This window comes from Pleurodeles waltl, chromosome 12 (genome assembly GCF_031143425.1).
Source record: "Pleurodeles waltl isolate 20211129_DDA chromosome 12, aPleWal1.hap1.20221129, whole genome shotgun sequence".
In the NCBI taxonomy this organism is placed as follows: domain Eukaryota; kingdom Metazoa; phylum Chordata; class Amphibia; order Caudata; family Salamandridae; genus Pleurodeles; species Pleurodeles waltl.
The window spans coordinates 350,178,648-350,200,931 of record NC_090451.1 but is presented as its reverse complement, the minus strand read 5'-3'; the positions used below and the strand labels follow the sequence as shown (position 1 = coordinate 350,200,931).

The 22,284-nt window shown below is 48.9% G+C and overlaps 1 protein-coding gene across 1 annotated transcript in view; it reads left to right on the top strand.

Annotated features, from left to right (window-relative positions):
* The window catches only part of WDR88 (WD repeat domain 88), a 267,202-nt gene that overhangs the window by 112,567 nt on the left and 132,351 nt on the right, over window positions 1-22,284 (top strand). The window lies entirely within an intron of this gene.

Sequence of the window (22,284 nt, the reverse complement as noted above, 5' to 3'; positions counted from 1 at the left end):
TTATTTGACAATTAAAAGAAATAGGAGAAAAGGGGTGTAATCCTGCTTTTATGTAGCTGAAATGTGTTCTGCCTCATCAACCGATAAACGCCTTCACGTCTGTGCCATGGACTGGTGTGACCCCCGATAGCTAGTGTGTTGTTTACACATATTGTGTTTTTGTATCAAGTCAATAAAATGATTCACAACCTACAACAAATAATGTTATTTTTAGCACCAGCACTTGACAAAGACGCCTTTTGTGAAAATGTCAAATACACGAGCAGTTTTATCACCGTGGTGATACCTTTGTCGTCGTCCCTTCCCCGTCTCTTCCCTGCAAAGCTTCAGTTTTTACTTCAATGTGGGTTTAGCGAGCATTGGCAAAGCCAATAGGTATGACTTTTTTTTTTAGCCCTACTACAACAGTAAAAAAACTTGCTGCAGTGAAAAAACAATGTGTGATAATTCAGGGTGCTTTTGAAATTTAAAACAGATCTCCATTGATTGCAATACACTCTACAGGAGGTGGAATGATATACCGAATAGGCAATTGCATGAGGCGTGAGAAAACTGTTCCTCTGGGCAGAACCAAAGCCATACTCCATTTATTTTAAAACATTGGTAACAACAGCACTTGCAGACAGCATTATTTTCAACCCGGTCATAGAAAATGGCTCTTCACTGCTAAGTCACTAGACCCCCAGCTGTGCTTGGACTTGAAGAGTCTGAAAGTGAAAGTTCAAAGGCCAAGCAGGTTCAAACCAATGGGGTATTACCCATCCAGTAGACTGAACACAATGCACACTTCAAACCCATTCCGAAATGGTTTCACCGAAAACAAAGCACATATTTTCTGGCTCATCAGACACACTTAGTAACAGAAGTGGCCTAACCCTCGCCCATGCCATTACATCCTGGAGAATAACATAACCTCAAGCATATGGTTTCTCAAGTCACCCAAGTAACTTTTGTCTTACATTTATTTAATTTACTTGAACTCTTTTTTAGTTATTCAATCTTAAATTATTTATATAATTCCCCCTTCATGAAGTAATGTTTCTTGGTGTAGTGGACCAGATGTAGTGCTCCAGACGCCATTGTCTCTATGTAGTCTTGGGGGAGGGTACAAACCTGTGTCGTAAAGTCTGCGGGGCATATAAATATGAAGAGGAAGGTGAATGCCTATGTACCATTATTTGTACACCAAATGCAATGCTTATGCAGTATGTAAACCAGTAATCTGCAGTATATAAGAGCACAATGCAATTAAATATTAACACTTACTCAAACCACTAAATAATACTGCATTGATAGCATATTCTTTCCTAGTGTTAGTGGTAAGGTGATAGGTAATCTCATCCTTAAGATTTTTAATGACATTTTAAATTGCATCTGTCACATCAAGGGGTAAGCACTGCATTGTGATGTATGAGGTATGGTTTGTACGTCTGTGGTGCACATTATAGATTGCAGAATTAACGATAACTCACAAACCAGTGTTCTTTGGAGTTTAATCCATTGTGTTAATGTTAATTGTTTTTGGTAAAGCACACCAATGTCATCAGGCGCCTTGGTGCTGCGGTGTACATAGGTCTTATAGTGCTGTGACAATGAGTTTATAGAAGCCAGAACTATGAAATTCATTTGTGAAATTCCAGGTTTTTAGGTCATTCCTGAACCTAAGCAGGGTGGACAGCCATTTTAGATATAATATATGTGCCATAGCTTAGCGGTGCAGCCAATGAAACTCCTGCATCCATGGTTGACTAGTTTAAGTTGAGGAATCCTTACATTCTTGACTGAAGCAAACCGAAGAGTTCTAACAGGGTTATACCATTGAAGGCTCTTTCTGAATTATTAAGGACATGTGCCATGTAGGCCCTTATGGGTGATACAGAGTGCTTTGAAAGTAATTTGTTTCCTGGTGGCAGCCAGTGAAGTTTGTGTAAGGCCTGGGTGGCTCACTGAAAGTTTTGGATCCCTAGTAGCCTACGAGCTGCTTCATTTTGCAGGGTTTGGAGCTTGTTCAGCAGACTTTGTTGCATGTTAAAATAGAGGGCATTTCAGTAGTCAATGTTTGACAGGTCCAAAGTCACAATCCCTGTCTTCTGGGGTTCGTGGGGAATAATCATAACTGTACTTTAATAATAACTGCATTTTAAGTACATTTCTTAGGATTTGTTTCACATTTTGTAAGGTGTTATGTTCTAAGCTAATGATGTTAGCTTTTTTTATACTGAAAAAATATATGTAGTTATTGTTGTCTACTAAGACGAGCTAATATTTGATGTCATAATAAAACCTTACAAAATCCCTGAACAAACCTGTTAATATAGGAGTGTTAAGAATATGATCTGAGACCTAAAATAAGACAGATGCTTCCCAGATGTAGTTAGATGGGCAACAATAATGCCCTTCCCTGTAATTCACTACTCACGACATCACAGATGCCAGGAGAAATGTAATAATTAATAGATTAAACCTGTCCCTGCCTCGTGAGCCCATTAGCAGGTGAAGGGCCTCTTGATGGTCGGAGGAGGATCAGGGAAGGGGGAAACTGTCAAGGAATTCCACAGGTTTGAGAATTTGTTAAAAAAACAAAATGAAGGGCTTTGCAGGAGCTTTCCTTTCTCCAAAGGAAAAAAAATCAAGAAGCTGTGGTAGCCCACCCTCCCCTGTGGGTCAGATATGAACAGCTGTTCATTGAAAGTGGAATTACATGTGCCCAGGAACATCTGTATGCTGATAGTGGTCTGAATCCTACTGTCTACATAGTATGTCTATGAGGATATGTATTGCTGTTAAGGGTCATTTCAGTAGCCTGTCATCTCTATATATTACCTGAGTGCCGTGTAATTGCTGAAATCAGTACACTACATGTGTAGCCGCATTTAATGGCCAGCCACAGCACCCAGAGCCTTCTGGGCATGGTAAAACGTGGTGGTGGGAAAGAACTGCTGGGCGCAAGGGCTTACTGAAGCCACTCGGAATCTGCTCAACACAGCACAAGGCTATGGTTTGCAAGCTCTAGGAGTTTGGCAGGGGATATAGATTAGTAGTTGTGTTGATGGAATGAGGTTACGAATGAGGGTGATGTGAGAATGCAGACTTGACACAGGAGCAGGAGAGTACGGCGCAGGGACTGGGAACCCCACAGAAGATCAGTGAAGAAACGGCCTGTGGGAATGCAGCTGTGCCTGCAGAAACTGCAGTGGAACACATAGCCATGCCCACAGGCAGGCTAAAGGCAGAAGCGAGCTCAGTGCATTGGGCACCTGACACACAGGTTCAAGCATTGTACGGATGCAGAAGCGGCCTGCTTTATAGCTTGTGCGGCTTGCACCTGCTTCGCTATCTTGCCCTGACCTTGACCGCTTTCCCCACACACCTTCAGCTTGCAGCAGTTTCCCCTTCACCACCAACCCGCAGCTACTGACCACAGTTCAAGCCCTGAGTCCTGTGGCTGAAGCCTCCAGATGCTCTCCAGTTCCTTTTCTCCTCTTCCATCTCGTCTGCTCAAACCTAGCCCCAATCACAGGCGAGACCGCAGGATGGCAGTGTTCCCGCCAGAGTGGTCTCTAGAGCAGCTCCTCTTTTGTGCCCCACACCATTGTTTGATTAGGTCAAGCGGTCTACTAACCATATCATCATCCATATGAGTAGACAGAGAGTTTAGCTGAGTAAAATCAATGCGTGTTTTGGTTAAGGGGATCAGAACTTCAGAAAGCTCTAAGAAAGGTCTCCCCCATACCTCATGATCCAATGCTCACCTTGGAATGGTTATGAGAAAATTTAAACAAAGGTGTACGGAAAAGAATGTTCATAAAGGGATATTTTCTAGACTCCTTGTCTTTTGATTTTTGGACTGAGAAGCTCTAAATTACTGATGTGCTCATGCCAGGCATGACTGTCTACGCCTGAATAAGCCCAGCGTGGTTTGGGATGAACCTGGTCCCATATGTCCTGTATTTTAGGGGGCCCAAACAGCTCGAGGTGTCGAGTGGTAAGGAGGACCCCTTCGTGGACCGTGGGGAACCATGCAGGGCAACTTCTTCATTATCATCAGTGCAGGTCTTTTTTGGTTGTCCAGCGGCACCAGTCTACATTTGGGAGCCTTTAAGAGAGCATTGATTAATGTCTGGATTAGTTGAAGTGGGGAGGTCGCGCAATCAGCACCGAAAACTCTTGTGGATCACAAAAGCCGTCAGCGTTAGACTGGTGTGGTTTGCACCAGGAAGGCATGTCACCTCACTTCTGCATCACCAGAAAGTGTTTGATATGAGATATTACTTGATATAAGTGGACTAGATTCTTACCCTAATTGAGTTTGTGTTTGATATCGAGGGATTGAAGTTTAATCTACAGTATTGTGTGATTTTACCAGTCCCTTTCTTCCAAAAATTGCAGCGAAAACTTGAGATTGGGGGAAATTAATTTCCACTAGAATTTGCCATAAAATGAAATTGAACCCCTTAAGAAATAAATCTAATTATATTGGGGCTCTGAAAGGGCTCCCCTAACCCCTGCATATTTTCTTAAACTGGGTCCAATACCTGGGTGGAGTTTGTAAGTAATATTGTTTTAGGATGTATTTGCTTACCAGATCAAAACTTCTCTCCCTACAAGCGATAAAGGAAGAAGGACTGGTAAAGAAGCCTTCATATTTACTCGATCATTCTGCAACCCTAATTTTGGGTTATACTCGGTCAGATATTACACCAACAGATTTGCCTATTGCTGATAATCATACATCTTCAGTTCCTACAGCTCCGATCTCTTCGGCTTCTCCAGTTAACAAAATTCCATTGTCTCTATCTTGCAGTACTTCAAGTAAATTGTATCCTTAGCTTCCAATTTATCTAGGTCTTTGGAACTTAACCTGAACATTTCCACTCACCTCCCTGGGGACTATATTCCATATTCCAAAGTTCTTCACTGTTTGGACAAATTTTGTCCTGTATTCTGGATCTGCTTGAAAAAACAACAGATTATTCAGATTTTATGCATTACATAGTAACTGTGATTCTTAAAGATCTACCCACAAAAGTAGAGGTCATGTTCAGTGAAAAACAACTTGAAGTTACCTCAAGTGAACTTAAGGAGATCGATATCCAACTAGGCTGCCTACTGTCAAAGGTTCCTAACAGCATCCATAAAACAGTAGTTAAAGCTCCCGGAATTGCTACGGATTCCTTTTCTTCAGAGAATCTAGTCAAGCTTCCGGAAGGTCTTCATAGGGAGACTAGTAGTTCCTCCCCGAATAGCTGCAAAGCATCTTTCCTGATTTTCAATAGAATAAAGTGAGATTCTTGCAAATCTATTATAGTAATTGTCTCTTTCATTGAAAAAGGGCACGAAACACAGTGCTTACAGGACACATCGTAGGATAAGTAAAAAGGGAAAAAGGAAAATAAGATTTTAAATCCATACAGGCTTATACTTTGAATTGCTCAGAAGAGTTTGCTGCACCCACATATACCACTCAGTCTATGTCAGCAGCGGCACCTATACCTCATAGCTCACAGCCAATAGGCAGATATTGTATCCCTTTGCAAATACCTTTTGGCTATTAAATCATTTCACTTTCTCCCTACTTTAGATCTGACAGCCGCCTCTTTTAATCCTACTTCGACACTCCTGCATCTCAGTGAGCAGGCTACTCCATGATCTCCCTGTGTTGATCCTGAAATGACAGACCCAACATTGATACTTAATTTTACTGTACTGTTTGATGATGAAATCGCTCCCTTTTGCTAAAGTGTATGTCAGAAATGAGAGGTTAATAAGGAGCAATACTATTTTAACTGTACAAATTGCTGAACTCCTCAACTAAAAAGAGAACAAGGGTTACTTTTGACTCTAAAGTTATAGTTAAACCTGATTTTAGAAAAATGTAATTTTTTTCTTTCATGGGTCATAAGTCTTATTCCCTTTTTGTCAGTACAGCACTGATAAGGCCTGACATACTTACTGTTATGGATGATAACACACCCATGGAGAATTAAAAGGTCCCTGTATAGAACTTACTAAATAATGCTAAATTAACTCGGATCTCAGATGGGTCAAAAACTGCATCTGTCACGTTTTTAGGTTCTGGTAATGGTATTTCCAGGGTATGTTGCGGGGATGCTTTATGTAAGTGGGATTGGCAAGCAAGTGTACCTAATTCTAATTACACACGTAAGCACAAAACTTTCCAGCCGTTTTAGTGAGAGTATTAGAGTCTTTTCCTGGAACCTAGCCGTTTTTTTCTCGAAGTCTCAGAAGCTTAATTTTTTGGATCACCAGGGCACGGATATTATCTGCCTCCAGGAGACCTTGGCCTTCATTATGAGTTTGGCATGTGGCGGAGGCCGCCCGCCAATCTTGTTCCGCCTTCAGGATGCCTGTGCGACCTGGACACCGCCGGCCCTATTAAGAGTTCACAACAGGGCCGGTGGACGGAAACAGCATTTCCGCTCACCGGCCCTGCAGTGAACAGGGCCTTAACATTGGAGCTGGCGCCAATGTGGCGGTGCGGCGAGTGCAGCATTCCACTGCCCGTAATTCAGCCAGTGGAATGCACGATGGGGCTGTGCATGGGCGCCCCTGCCCTGCCCATGCCAATTGCATGGGCAGGGCATGGGCACCCGACGCCACCATTCTGCCAGCCTTTCTGGAAAGTCTGGCGGTATGGGGACTCGTAATCCCCAGGTTGGCGCTGCCCTGGAGGATTACAACCACTGGGACCGCCAGGCTGCCCATTGGCGGCATCCTGGCGGTGTCAGTGGTCCGACCATGGAGGCTCCACCATAGTCTTAATATGGCGGTCTCACCGCCAGTCTTTTGGCGGTGGGACTGCCACCGTGAGTCTGGGGGTCATGAGACCGCCCGACTCGTAATGAGGACCCTGGTGTACGGGGCCCTTCAAACATGACAATTGTTTTGTAAAAAGCTGCCTCATGAAAAATGCCAGGAAAGGCTGTGCAAGTGGAGTGATTGAAATCCTTCTTAGTACAGCTTAAATTTGGTCATATCAATCTTTTATTTACTCCTCAGATTTATTACAGTGTATACTTTTTAATAGGGATGACCCTGTTAGCTGGAAGTCTGACCAGTATCTCCTTGCCAGTCTTCACATCCCCCAGTCCTGTCCTTTGACCCCCTCACTATTTCATAGTTTCAATAGTTTCATTTTATCAAATTGTTGAAAGAGAGAATATTATTAACCTGATAATTGTGGGGGATATTAATTTAAAAGTCGCTAATTATGTCTTGAATAGTCCAAGGCCTACCTTTCAGGTGTCATGTAAAAGTAGATAAGAGAGATAAGCATCTTTTAGAAGTTTGTAGCGATAATGGTTTCCTTATCGCGAATGGAAGATTGGCCAAAGATATCCTTGCCCACTTTACTTATAACTGTGGAAAGAGTAAATCTCTAATTGATTATATCCATACCTCTTTCCCTATATTTAGATTGTTATCTGACTTTGAGATATTAGATTCTACTTGCAGTGATCATAAAATATTCTTTCTTAATATCGGCTTAGCTCTGGACAAGACTTAGCCTTGGAATTTTAAGTGTGATATAGTGCACCTTAGCGCAGCCAATGTTGAAGTGCACTGGAATGCTTCAAATAAAGATAATATGAAGGACACACTAAAAATGCCCTACATCATAGGTTAGAGAGCAGATTCATTTCTGTGGTTAATTTTGAGAAAGATATGCAAAATTTCGCAGTAAAGAATCCTTCTCTGTAAGGGCCTCTATGGGTAGTTAACAAACCATTGACAGGAGGGACAGGGAGGAAGATAGTAGATAGGTAGAGGGAGTTGCTGTAGCCAGTGCCTAATGGGCAGGTTTTGCCAATAAACATTGGAGGGAAGGCCATAATGTTCCTGAAGTTATGCAAAATCCATCATAACCTTCAACTCAAATACATCTCCCATTCTCTTGCAGCCTGCTGTCTGCCAGGCAGCGAAGGAAGGGCTTCTTGCTGCTGATGGAAAGTCAGCCCACTGGTCACATTCTCCTGCCGCTCTACTGTCAGTTTAGGCTGAGAAGGTGTTCAACAGAGTGCAGTGACCATATCTCCAACTTGTCCTCACTAAAATGGCTCTGGGCCTGAGGTTTTGCCGATGGGTATGGTCCAGTTACAAGCAGCCAAGGGCGGTGGTTCGAGTCAACGGACTGATGTCTCGGCCCTTTGAAATCACTAGGGTTACTCATCAAGGCTGTCCTCTGTCCCCCCTGCTCTTTGCTCTTTAGATGGAGCCCTTTGCTGAGAGGGTGCAACTGAATACTGGCATTGGGGGTCTGCAAATGGGGGGCAGAGAATACAAATTGGCAGGGGGGACAGAGGACAGCCTTGATGAGTAACCCTAGTGATTTCAAAGGGCCGAGACATCAGGCCGTTGACTCGAACCACCGCCCTTGGCTGCTTGTAACTGGACCATACCCATCGGCAAAACCCCAGGCCCAGAGCCATTTTAGTGAGGACAAGTTGGAGATATGGTCACTGCACTCTGTAGAACACCTTCTCAGCCTAAACTGACAGTAGAGCGGCAGGAGAATGTGACCAGTGGGCTGACTTTCCATCAGCAGCAAGAAGCCCTTCCTTCGCTGCCTGGCAGACAGCAGGCTGCAAGAGAATGGGAGATGTATTTGAGTTGAAGGTTATGATGGATTTTGCATAACTTCAGGAACATTATGGCCTTCCCTCCAATGTTTATTGGCAAAACCTGCCCATTAGGCACTGGCTACAGCAACTCCCTCTACCTATCTACTATCTTCCTCCCTGTCCCTCCTGTCAATGGTTTGTTAACTACCCATAGAGGCCCTTACAGAGAAGGATTCTTTACTGCGAAATTTTGCATATCTTTCTCAAAATTAACCACAGAAATGAATCTGCTCTCTAACCTATGATGTAGGGCATTTTTAGTGTGTCCTTCATATTATCTTTATTTGAAGCATTCCAGTGCACTTCAACATTGGCTGCGCTAAGGTGCACTATATCACACTTAAAATTCCAAGGCTAAGTCTTGTCCAGAGCTAAGCCGATATTAAGAAAGAATATTTTATGATCACTGCAAGTAGAATCTAATATCTCAAAGTCAGATAACAATCTAAATATAGGGAAAGAGGTATGGATATAATCAATTAGAGATTTACTCTTTCCACAGTTATAAGTAAAGTGGGCAAGGATATCTTTGGCCAATCTTCCATTCGCGATAAGGAAACCATTATCGCTACAAACTTCTAAAAGATGCTTACCTCTCTTATCTACTTTACATGACACCTGAAATGTAGGCCTTGGACTATTCAAGACATAATTAGCGACTTTTAAATTAATATCCCCCACAATTATCAGGTTAATAATATTCTCTCTTTCAACAATTTGATAACATGAAACTATTGAAACTATGAAATAGTGAGGGGGTCAAAGGACAGGACTGGGGGATGTGAAGACTGGCAAGGAGATACTGGTCAGACTTCCAGCTAACAGGGTCATTCCTATTAAAAAGTATACACTGTAATAAATTTGAGGAGTAAATAAAAGATTGATATGACCAAATTTAAGCTGTACTAAGAAGGATTTCAATCACTCCACTTGCACAGCCTTTCCTGGCATTTTTCATGAGGCAGCTTTTTACAAAACAATTGTCATGTTTGAAGGGCCCCGTACACCAGGGTCCTCATTACGAGTCTGGCGGTCTCATGACCCCCAGACTCACGGTGGCAGTTCCACCGCCAAAAGACTGGCGGTGAGACCGTCATATTAAGACTATGACACAAACATTTAGTTTTGTTACTGCAATTGCGTTGGGGTATAAACTCTGTTTGGTCAGGGTCTGCAAGATGTTCCATACATGGGGCTAGGTGGGCGGCTAATATGCTTTTAAAAATCTTGGCGTCAACATTCAGTAATGAGATGGGACGATATGAAGAACAGCAAGCAGGGTCCTTGCCCAATTTAGGGATAACTGAAATGATTGCGATTTGCATGGTGCTGGTAAATGTCCCTGTTGTGTTAATAGAGTTGTAAAGCTGCGTCAAGATGGGTGACAGAATGGGAGAAAGGTCTTATAGAAGTCTGCCATATTGCAGTCTGGGCCCAGAGTCATGCTGAGAAGCAAACTTTGGATAGCCCTCAGCACTTCTATGGTGGAAATCTCTAAGTCGGAGGAGTCAGTTGGAGGAAGGCAGTTTAGAGGCAGTTGTGCCAGGTATGGTTCTGCGTCCCCTGATGCTAAGGATTCTGCAGTGAGGAATGTGGTGTAAAAGTGCTCAAACACCTGAGCTATATATTCATCTTGGGTAGCCCTGGAACCATGCAAGTCCTCAACTGCTAGTATTCTCTGTTGGAGGGTCTGGGCTCGAAGCCTGTGTGACAAAAGGCGGTCCGCCTTATAGCCACCAACCTAATATTTGTGTTTTAGGCGCAAGACAGTGTGTTCACCTTTTCCAATGTCAAGGGCTTTAAGTTGTTTGCAGGCAGTCGTGAGCTGCCTCCATACCTTGAAGGTGCCTGCACATTTGTGTGCTTCCTCTAACTCCCTCACTTCCGTCTTTAGCTATGCTCTTTCATCCCTCCTTTCCTTGTTCATCCCGGCTGTCACTGCAATGAACTGACTGCAGATCTCTGCCTTTAAAGTGTCCCAAAGTAATGCTACAGGGCTCTCTGGGCTGTCGTTTATACGTAGGAAGTCTCTTATAGCCAACCTTATTTCTTCAACTATGGCTTCTTGACCTAATAATGTATGGTTGAGATGCCAAGTACTGCGCTGTGATGTGAGATCCGGTAGGTGACCAGTGATGAAAATAGGAGAGTGGACAGAGCGCAAAGCCACACCAATTTCAGCTGCTTTAGTTACTGTGATCAAGCGCTGGGAGATAAGTAAAAAATCGTTCCTAGCGTAGGACTGATGTGCTACCAAGAAGAATGTGTAGTTCCTGTCAAGAGGGTGGTGTTGTTGCCAAACATCTAACAGGCTGACAGTGGCCAGCCACTGGTGGTATCCTTCGAACTGTTCTCCAGCCTGGTCCGACCTCTACATGGACTAGTCCATTACCACGTCTGGGACCAAATTAAAGTTGCCCCCGATCAGTATGTCCTTGTCCGGGTTAGCTAGTATTTGCCCCACAACCGCCTCAAGCAAGGCCTCCTGATGATTGTTAGGGGCTTACATGTTTGCTAATGTAAGAATTTAGCCCTTTATGTCCATGCGTAGGGACAGCACTCTGCCTGATATTTATATCTGGGTCTGAACCGTCCTCCCAGGGAAATGAATGTCCAGTAGGATCGCTACTCCTGCTTTTTTTCCCAGCCTGAGGTGAAATACTGTTGGTCGAACCACATGGAACACAGACATTTCCAGTCTGTCTTGAGAAAGTATGTCTCCTGAATGAGGCAGGCATCACAGTTTGAGTCTCTAAGCAGGGAGAGGAGCGCAAGACGCTTCATTTGAGCATTCAAACCATGAACATTAAGACTTAGAATTATTATAATTGAACAGGGAATGTGTGAAGCTAGTGGTGTGGGAGTAGGCAAGGGCCCTCGTCAGTGTTAATAACTGGGTCACTTGAATGTGTGATTGCTGCTTAGCATCTAACCTGATGTGAACTGCGGGTGAGAAACAAACAGGGACAAGCATTAAACAGTAAAACTGGGTGGTTCCCATGCTGGGAACAGTTATGTGGAGTGTAGTTTGTGGGTCCATGTTGTTGGTGAAGCTCATTTAGGGTCCCTAGAGGTGGAGGAAGGAAGCCCCACCTCCAGCAGTAAGAATCAACAAATAGGGGTGTAAAGCTCCTGGCCCCAACAAAACCTTGGGCTGGTCAGGAACAGTCCCCTGCAGGGGGCTAGATGGCAAGATTTGACCATGCAAGCCGGCACCCACTAGTTATTATCAGGGTCGGAGGCACTGTCCTTGCCCTGGATCTTCCGCAACAGGGCAGCCCACTTCCAGCGTCACTCCTGGGCAGAGGGCTTGCAAATTTGTTTATTTTTGGTGTGGAAGTGTGTGCATATGTGTTGTTGATGGGGTCAGAGAGTTTCAGTCCTGGGCTTGTGATGAATCGTTGAATTGCAAACCATCACCCCCCAACAGTGAGCGTGCCTCCTCCAAAGTAAACAGACTATGGGCCTGATTAAGACCTTGGCAGATGGGATACGCCATCACTAATGTGACAGATATCCTGCCCGCCGTTTTACAAAGTCCATAGGATATAATAGAACTTGTAATACCACGGACGGGATATCAGTCACGTTTGTGACGGAGTACCCCATCCGCCAAGGTCGTAATCAGGCCCTTTGTGTTTCTTTATTACATATGAATGTGGTGCAGAAAAGGTTCCCCCATTTATATCTGATCCCTTTTTCGCAGAGAAAACTGGTGAGGGGCTGGAGAGCCCTTCGATATTGTAGGGTAATGGTGGAGAGATCTTGATACAGCCTAACCTTAGTGCCTTCAAAGTCAATGGCGCTTTTGTCTCTCACCACTGTCTTGATGGCATCTTTCTGCTTGTAAAAATGAAGGCAAATGAGAATGTCCTGCAGCTTCCCTGGGGACTGGGGGAGGAGGGGTGTTCTGCTCTGTGCATGCAATCTACAATAATTTCTTGGTCCGCTAGAGCCGGCACCACTTGATGGAATAAGCAAGGAATATAATCTATTAACTTCCGGCATCTGCCTGCAGCGGGATGCCCTTAATGCGTATGTTACATTGCTTTACCCTGTTTTCCAGGTCTTCCAGTTCGTAATTAAGGTCAGCTGTTTTGTCCCTGAGAGTAAGAATCTTGCGCCGGTGTTCCTCCAGTTCCTTAACACATGAGTTGCGTATCTGTTCCAAGGAGTCAACTCTCTGTTCCAGTTCACCCACATTCCTTCTAATGTCTTTGACATCTGCCGCCAGTTCCTGTTTCATGGCTGCTATGTCGTCTCCCAGCATGCTGAAGAGATTTTCCAGGAAGGACCGTGACTGGAGCGTCTGCTTCATTAGTATCCCCTGGTACAGCAGTTACAGGAGCAGACAGCTCCCTCGAGTCATCCTCTGTTCAGTCGCTGTTCGGAACGAAAGGGTTGGGGAGGAATATTTCACACTGTGGGTCATTGTTTAGAATGGTTAGTGCTCAGCTCCCTGACAGCATTTTCCCGGACTTCGACCTTCCTATTTAATGGTGGCTGCGTGCAGAGGGCGTGCAACTGGTGCGCCAAAGGCGCACCTAAGGCAAGCCCGTCAGCGCCCATCCATGCCCAAACAGGCCAAGGGGCCAGGAACGCTGCCCCTCTCTCATCCGGTAACTATACTTATTCATCCTCCAGCTTGTTTTTTCTGCGTCCGCTGGTACTGAAAGAGTGTAGGCACTCATTAGATGTTCTAGGCGGGGAGAAGAAATGTCACCACTGTTCATTTCAGTTTATTACTACTGATCTTTTTCTCTTTACCCTGACTAGTACAGTTGGCGGTTCAAGCGGGAACTCCACTAATATTTCTGTTGGGAAGGAGAGTTCTTTGGAAGAAACCTCATCAGGGGCCTTTAAATTTTTGGACTCGAACTGCCGGTCCCTAATAAAACACCAACAAGACTTATTCAACTTTTTAGTGGATCATAGCCCTGACACTGTGGTGGTCATTACAACCCTGGCGGTCGGTGTTAAAGCGGCGGTAAGACCGCCAACAGGCCGGCGATAAAAAGTTTGCAATTACGACCGTGGCGGAAACCGCCAACAAAGATAGCCACTTTAACACTCCGACCGCCACAGCGGTACAGACAAACAGCTTGGCGGTCACCGGCAACAGACAGGCGGAGGACAATGTACCGCCCACAGTATCACAACAGGCCAATCCGCCACCTTTTCCAGGGCAGATTCACCGCGGATAAGAACACGGCGGAACAGGTTTTCGAAGGGAAAACGCTCACCTCTACACACCCCACGAGGAACGAGGACACCATGGACCCGGAACTCCAAATTCTCCCTGCGATTGTCTTCCTGCTCCTCCACCAGGAGCACGAACGCCGGCGGCGAAGACCACAATGAGTACTGCACCTATGACACAGGGGAGGGGAGGGAAAAACAGGGACACACACACGCAACACCCCCAGCCCCACCCCCACCCTCACCCACGACAACACACACACTAATACAGCGTGATACATCACAGTTACACCCCCCCCCCCAACCCCCCCGGAAGAATGCAAAGACAATAGAAAATGAGTGTAACCATTGTAATATATTAAAATCAAGTAGGCAAAAATATATATATATACCATGTACAAAATATATACCAAGCCTAGTAGTCCAGGTAGAGCTCCAGTTAAGTCTGTGGAACACTGGGCCCACACGGTATGGGCGAGGCCCACACAAGATCCCCGACCATAACGGAGAGAACACTGCAGGGGCATCAGAGAGCAACAAAAGAGGCACCTCAGGGGGAGGGAAAGGGGGGGCACTTCAGCCGGTTGAGTGCACAACGCCAAATCCACGAGAGGGCCACTTGCCCACTGTTCAATCCTGGGGAGTGCAAAGCCACAGTCTCTCAAGTCTCTACAGTGGGTGGTTTGCCCACTGTTCCATCCTGGGGAGTGCAAAGCCACAGTCTCTCAAGTCTCTACAGTGGGTGGTTTGCCCACTGTTACATCCTGGGGAGTGCAAAGCCACAGTCTCTGAAGTCTCTACAGTGGGTGGGTTGCCCACTGTGCAATCCTGGGGAGTGCCAAGCCACAGTCTCTCAAGTGGATAACAGTCTCCACTGATTCTGGAGGGGGCTTGGTGCCCAGAGTGCTTCATCCTGCTAAGGACAGAGGTAGTGGATGGATCTCTCCACTGTTTCTGAAGGGGGCTTGGTGCCCAGAGTGCTTCATCCTGCTAAGGACAGAGGTAGTGGATGACAGTCTCCACTGGTTCTGGAGGGGGCTTGGTGCCCAGAGTGCTTCATCCTGCTAAGGACAGAGGTAGTGGATGGATCTCTCCACTGGTTCTGGAGGGGGCTTGGTGCCCAGAGTGCTTCATCCTGCTAAGGACAGAGGTAGTGGATGACAGTCTCCACTGGTTCTGGAGGGGGCATGGTGCCCAGAGTGCTTCATCCTGCTAAGGACAGAGGTAGTGGATGACAGTCTCCACTGGTTCTGGAGGGGGCTTGGTGCCCAGAGTGCTTCATCCTGCTAAGGACAGTCGTAGTGGATGGATCTCTCCACTGGTTCTGGAGGGGGCTTGGTGCCCAGAGTTCTTCATCCTGCTAAGGACAGAGGTAGTGGATGACAGTCTCCACTGGTTCTGGAGGGGGCTTGGTGCCCAGAGTGCTTCATTCTGCACGTGACGGACTCAGTAGCGTCAGTGCCCTTGGCGCTCATGGGCCAGTGGTGCTTGAGACGGCGGTGCCCTGTTCAGCGGTGCTTTAGACGGCGGTGCCCTGTTCAGCGGTGCTTGAGACGGCGGTGCCCTGTTCAGCGATGCTTGAGACGGCGGTGCCCTGTTCAGAGGTGCTTGGAGTGGCGGTCTCCTTTGCAGTGACTCAGCTGCTGACGGACCTTCATGGCCCAGCGGGGCTTGTGCTGGCAGTCCTTCATGGCCCAGCGGGGCTTTTGCTGGCGGTCCTCTCTGTCCCGGCGGGGCTTGTGCTGACGGTCCTTCATGGCCCAGCAGGGTTTTTGCTGGCGGTCCTCTCTGTCCTGGCGGGGCTTGTGCTGGCGGTCCTTCATGGCACAGCGGGGCTTTCGCTGGCGGTCCTCTCTGTCCCGGCGTGGCTTGTGCTGGCGGTCCTTCTTGGCCCAGCAGGGCTTTTGCTGGCGGTCCTCTCGGTCCCAGCAGGGCTGGTGCTGGCGGTCCTCTCTGTCCAAGCGGGGCTGGTGCTGGCGGTGGCCTCCTGGGCAGCTGGGCTGGTGCTGGCCTCCTGGGCAGCTGGGCTGGTGCTGGCGGTGGCCTCCTGGGCAGCTGGGTAGGTGCTGGCCTCCTGGGCAGCTGGGCTTGTGCTGGCGGTGGCCTCCTGGGCAGCGGGGATGATGGCTTTTTTCTCCGCTGTGCTGCTCTTCCCAGACTTGCTGACTTTCTTGTGCCTCTTCCCCACCTTGGAAGGTGTCACAACTGACTCCACACTCCCACCGGGATCCCTGGGAGCGGCTTTGGTGGCTGGAGTCTTCCCCCTCTCCCGCCGGGCACTGGCCAACTTCTGATGCTTCACAGGTGGGGGACTGTCTGTGCTGTGGCTCCGTGCCACACTGGCTGCCCTGGTGGCCGGTGCACTCCAGATTCCGGTGACTACAGGCACCACTGGTCCCGGAGATGTTGTGGCTGAGGTGCTAGTTCGGGCCCTAGGAGACGGACGGGGTGGGGGAGGTGTGGGAAAGAGGTCAAGGTTGGACAGGAAAAGTTTTTGGGGAACACTGGGACGGGTAGCTGGAGGGGGTTTGGGAGTGGAGGAAGAGGTTGTGGTTGTAGCAGGTGTTTGTTTGGTGACTTTGGCTGAAGGTGCGTGCGCTTGAGGCTGTCGTGAGGTGGATGGCTGTTGGGTGGGTGTGTGCCTGCGTTTGTGTATCTTGGGAGGGGGCCTCACAGACACACTGGGAGAGGACACAGGGGATGTGTGAATGGTAATGTGGGTGGTGACTGTACGTGAGCGGGGTGTGGTGGTGGGTGTGCTGGTGATGGTAGTAGTGGCTGTAGAGGTAGTGCATGCAGGTGTGAGTATAGACGAGACAGGGAGGGAGGAGGGAGACGAGGAGGAGGGGGACACAGTGGAGGCAGTGGATGTTGGTGTGTCTGCATGTGTGTGATGCTTGCGTGAGTGCCTGTGGGATGTGTGGTGCTTATGTTTGCCTGAGCTTCCCTTGTGTGTTGACGTGTGTGAATGCTGGTCTGTAGGTGTGCTTGTGATAGGCTGGGGTACAGGGGATTGGGTCTGGGTGGAGGAAGGTGGAGGGGGAGGCTAGACACAGGGACAATGGCTGCCATCAGTGCTGAGGCCAGAGTCTGAAAAGTTCGCCGAAGGGCTGCCTGACCAGAATGAATGCCCTCCAGCAATGCATTTGTTTGTTGCAACTGGCAATCTACACCCTGGATGGCATTCAAAATGGTAGACTGCCCAACAGTGAGGGACCTGAGGAGGTCAATGGCCTCCTCACTGAGGGCAGCAGGGGTGCCTGGGGCAGGGCCTGAGGTGCCTGGGGCGAAGGTGATGCCCACCCTCCTGGGTGAGCGGGCATGGGGCGAAGGCTGAGGGGCTGCTTGGAGGGTGGTGCTGGACGGGGGGTGGCGGCTGTATCTGTAGATGGGGAGGGCACAGATGTTACCACCACCACAAGGGAGCTCCCATCAGAGGACGAGTCCGTGTCACTGGTGTCAGCTCCTGTCCCCGCCGTGGAGCTCCCCTCGCCCTCCGTCCCACTGGTGAACTCAGATTCCTTAGTGTGGCCCTCCATGGCATGTGGGATGCAGCCCCCTCGTGCTCCGGTGCCACTGCTCCTCCGCCTGATGATGCTAATGCACACAAGAACAGGGAGACCACAAAAAGGGGGACGACGACAGAATAAAGACATGTTGAGTGCATGCATTACCGCTACCGTTGGCGGACACAACAGACACAGAAGCCCCCTGCACTACGCCGCGCTCTTGGGCTCCACTGTTCAATTCCTGGGAAATGGCCTACTAGGCTATGGACGACATCTGCACACATGGATGACACAGGGGCATGACTAGGTGTACTTGGCACTCTACAGAGGTGGGGTGGGGTACCACATGGCCTGCCTTACGGAGGGACCTTGCCTACGGAACTCGCCCTGGCCTAGGGAAACCCACAGCCCACCTCCCCCACCCAGACACCTCCACTGCGCGTAAAATCAGCAGAATGCGAGTGTACTCACCCCCTTGTGTCTGCTGTGACGCCCTCAAGCGCCCATCCAACTCCGGGTACGCCACCGCCAGGATCCTGAACATCAGGAGGGTCATGATGCGACTGGCACCCCTCCCACGTTGGGAGGCCATCCCAAGCGGAGCCTCCGCAGTCTTCTTGCTCCAGCGGCGAATGTCCTCCCATCTTTTCCGGCAGTGGGTGCTCCGTTTGTGGTAGACCCTCAGGGTCCGGACGTCCTTGGCGATGGCACGCCAAATATATTTTTTCTGGTGGGCGCTAACCTACATGAGTTGTACAGGGGGAAGAGAAAGTTATTACCAACTGCACCGTCAAAGTGATTGGCCCCCATCCCTACCCTTGGCATGTGGCACATGCACTCACCGTTGTTTCATGCACGCCACACTCTCCCCCCTTCCTTCTTACATCCACCCCTCTCCACACAGGCATAGCCCATACAGCATGCTCCCAGTGTACTTACCTGTTCTTTGTCTGGAGGACAGTAGAGTAGCGTGTACTGGGGGACGACCCCATCCACTAGTTTCTCCAACTCCTCCGATGTGAAGGCAGGGGCCCTTTCCCCAGACACTCGAGCCATTGTCTCTTCCAGACCGAGGTCACAGCAGCACTTGCAGTGTAGGTCCTCTCCTGTCGATGATCAGGTATCGAGTGATTGAACAGATAGAAAATGGCGGTCACGTCCGTGGCGGTGCGTACCGTCACCGCCGGCGTACATCGTCATTGGCTCCTGGGACCCATAGGGTCCAATGTTAACCAGTGCAGCATTGCGCCGCGGTCTTCGACCGCCTACCGCGACGGTGTACAACACCAGCGCAGTTACCTCACATCCCATTGTCTCACTTTACAGGTCAGGCAGCCGCCATTTCAGGGGCCCACATGTCTTCATTTTCAACTGGGTCACACATACCTAGGCCTAGACTCAACACACATACAGGCCACTTTTTAGATTATGAATGGTGTTTTGTGTAAGCTGTGTGTACGTACCTCTGAGTTGTTTGACTCTGTGCTCACTGTTGTCCTTCATAGGCACCGTCCGCTGGGACATTTGAGGAGATGGCGGCATCCTCCGGTGTACCGACCGTTGGTGGACCTGTCGACAATGGAGGAAAGACATGTGATAATCACATACAGGCTTGGCCGTGCCACAATCCAGGAACTGTGTACCCAGTTGGAGCCAGACCTGATGTCAGCTATCCGCCATCCCACAGGAATCCCCCCTCAAGTGCAGGTCCTGTCAGTGCTCCATTTCCTTGCAAGTGGGTCATTTCAAACAACAGTGGCCATAGCATCAGGGATGTCCCAGCCTATGTTTTCCAACGTGTTGTCCAGAGTGTTGTCTGCCCTGCTGATACACATGCGGAGCTACATCGTTTTCCCTCAGGTTGAGGATTTGCCTACAGTGAAAGGTGATTTCTATGCCCTGGGACATATCCCCAACATCATAGGTGCCATTGATAGGACACATGTGGCTTTGGTACCCCCCCACAGGAGTGAACAGGTGTACAGAAACCGGAAGAGTTATCATTCCATGAATGTACAGATGGTATGTTTGGCCGACCAGTATATCTCCCATGTGAATGCCATGTTCCCTGGCTCAGTGCATGACGCCTACTTCCTGCGGAATAGCAGCATCCCTTATGTGATGGGTCAACTCCAGAGGCACCGTGTGTGGCTACTAGGTGAGCACCTGGAAGCTAGTAAGTGGGAATGGTTGTCTGGGTCTGGGGATATCCCTCCAGGTTAGTGTGTGTCTCACAGTTGTCCCTCGCCATTTGCAGGTGACTCTGGTTACCCCAACCTGTCATGGCTACTGACCTGAGTGAGGAATCCCAGGACAAGGGCAGAGGAACGCTACAATGAGGCCCATGGGTGTACTAGGAGGGTGATCGAGCTGACCTTCGGCCTCCTGAAGGCCAGGTTCAGATGCCTCCATATGACAGGTGGATCCCTATTCTACTCACCAAAGAACGTGTGCCAGATCATCGTGGCCTGCTGTATGCTTCACAACTTGGCTTTGCGTCAACAGGTGCCTTTTCTGCAGGAGGATGGTCCAGATGGCGGTGTTGTTGCAGCAGTGGAGCCTGTGGACAGTGAAGACGAGGAAGTAGAGGAAGAAGACATGGACAACAGGGACTCAGTGATCCAGCAATATTTCCAGTGAAACACAGGTAAGAATACAGACCTGCCTACTACATGTACTTAAACACTACTGCCTCTCTACTGTCTGTCGTTTTCACCCAGTGTATGGTCACTGAGTTGTCACTTTCCCTTACGTTTTCACAGATCTGGGTCCCACAGTGTGACATCTGCTTTGATTCCTCATGGACTAGAGCTGTGTGACATAGGTATGTTGACATTACAAATGAAAGAGCTTTTTGCCCCAGTTATTGCTAATACAGTATTCAGAAATCACAGACTTACTCCAGATTGTTTTGTGCTTTAAGGGTGTTTATTTTAGTGCCCAAAATTGGAGGGGGTAGCAAAATGGTGAGGGGTGATGGCGGAGGAATGTCCATGGCAGAGTCCATTCTATTAGTCTCACAGGTGCATTGCCCAAATGGGCATAGGAAGTGGAGCTGGGGCAGTTTAAGGATGGACAGGGTGACAAAGTGGGACAGTAGGATGACAATCAGGGTGGTCTCATTTCTTGGTGGGCGTCTTGGCATCGTTCTCTGTCTTGTTCCTGGTTCTCAGGGACCGTTTGCGAGGTGGTTCTCCCTCTGCAGGGGGTGGGGTGCTGGTGTGGTGGTCCTGTGGCGGTGCCTCCTGTCCACTGGCGCCGGCGGAGGTGGTGGGCAGTTCATCGTCGAGGCTAGTGTCAGGCCCCTTGTAGTGCCAGAGTGTCCCTCCTGGTGTTGAGTACTTCCTTCAGCACCCCTACGATGGTGCCGAGGGTGGAATTGATGGTTCTGAGTTCCTCCCTGAAGCCCATATACTGTTACTCCTCCAGGCGCTGGGTCTCCTGAAACTTGGCCAGTACCGTTGCCATCGTCTCCTGGGAGTGGTGGTAGGCTCCCATGATGGAGGAGAGGGCCTCGTGGAGAGTGGGTTCCCTGGGCCTGTCTGCCCCCTGTCGCACAGCAGCCCTCCCAGTTCCCCTGTGTTCCTGGGCCTTCGTCCCCTGGATCGTGTGCCCACTACCACTGCCCCCAGGTCCCTGTTGTTGTTGGGGTGGTGGGTTAGCCTGTGTTCCCTGTAGTGGTGGACACACTGCTGATTGACATGTCCTGGGGACGGAGGTATGGGCCCGCTGGGTGGGTACTGTGCTGGTGTTTCCAGAGGGGTGAAGCTCTGTGGTGGCCTGTGACTGGGGGTGGGGAACCGACTGTCCTGAGGTCCCTGATGGGCCGGCCTGGTCATCTAGATCCAGTTGGACAGAGGTGCTGTCTTCACTGTGGGCCTCTTCTGTTGGTGGTGTGGATATGTGTGGACCCTCCTGTCCGGTGACGTTGGGTAGGGGTCCTGCAGGGGTATAAAAGGATGTTTATTACATCTGTGTGTGGCATGGTGTGCAATGGGTGGGTGACCGTGTACCCCAGTGCTTGCATTCCTGTGTGGGACCTTGTGTGATGATGGTTTAGGGGGGTGTATGGGTATGTGCAGTGGGCATGCTTTAGTGATGGGTGTCCATGCTTTGTTGTTGCATGCAGGGTTTGGTGTTGGGATGTGTGGTTTGTGATGTTGGGACATTTGTGAGGAGTTAGAGTGATGGGGGTGAGGGTGAGGGTGGGGGTATGTGCTGGCATGCTGGTAGGGTGGGGGATGTAATAGTTAAGATTTGACTTACCAGAGTCCATTCCTCCACCTACTCCTGCGAGGCCCTCAGGATGCAGAATTGCCAAGACCTGCTCCTCCCATGTTGTTAGTTGTAGGGGAGGAGGTGGGGGTCCGCCGCCAGTCCGCTGAACCGCCAGGTGGTGTCTGGAGACCACGGAATGCACCTTCCCCCGTAGGTTGTTCCATCTCTTCCTGATGTCCTCCCGATTTCTTGGGTGCTGTCCCACTGCGTTGACCCTGTCCACTATTCTTCGCCATAGCTCCATCTTCCTTGCAATTGAGGTGTGCTGCACCTGTGATCCGAATAGCTGTGGCTCTACCCGGACGATTTCCTCCACCATGACCCTGATCTCCTCCTCCGAGAACCTGGGGTGTCGTTGCCGTGCCATGGGGTGGTGTGTGGGATGATAAGTGGCGGTGTGTATTGTGAGGTGCGTGGAAGTTCTGTGGGTGATGGTGTTGTGTGCCTGTGGATGCCTGTATTGTTGATGGTGGTGTCTCTCTCTGGCCTTCGTTCGTGATTTGTTGTCGTAGGGGTTTGTGGGTGATGTGGGTGTGTGTTTTATATAGTATTGGGTGTGTGGGAGTGGTGTGTGTATGTGTATCAGGTGTGTGTATTTCGAATTGTCCAATGTGGATGTGTTTTGTAAATGTGTGTGTATTTTGAGCGCGGCGGTG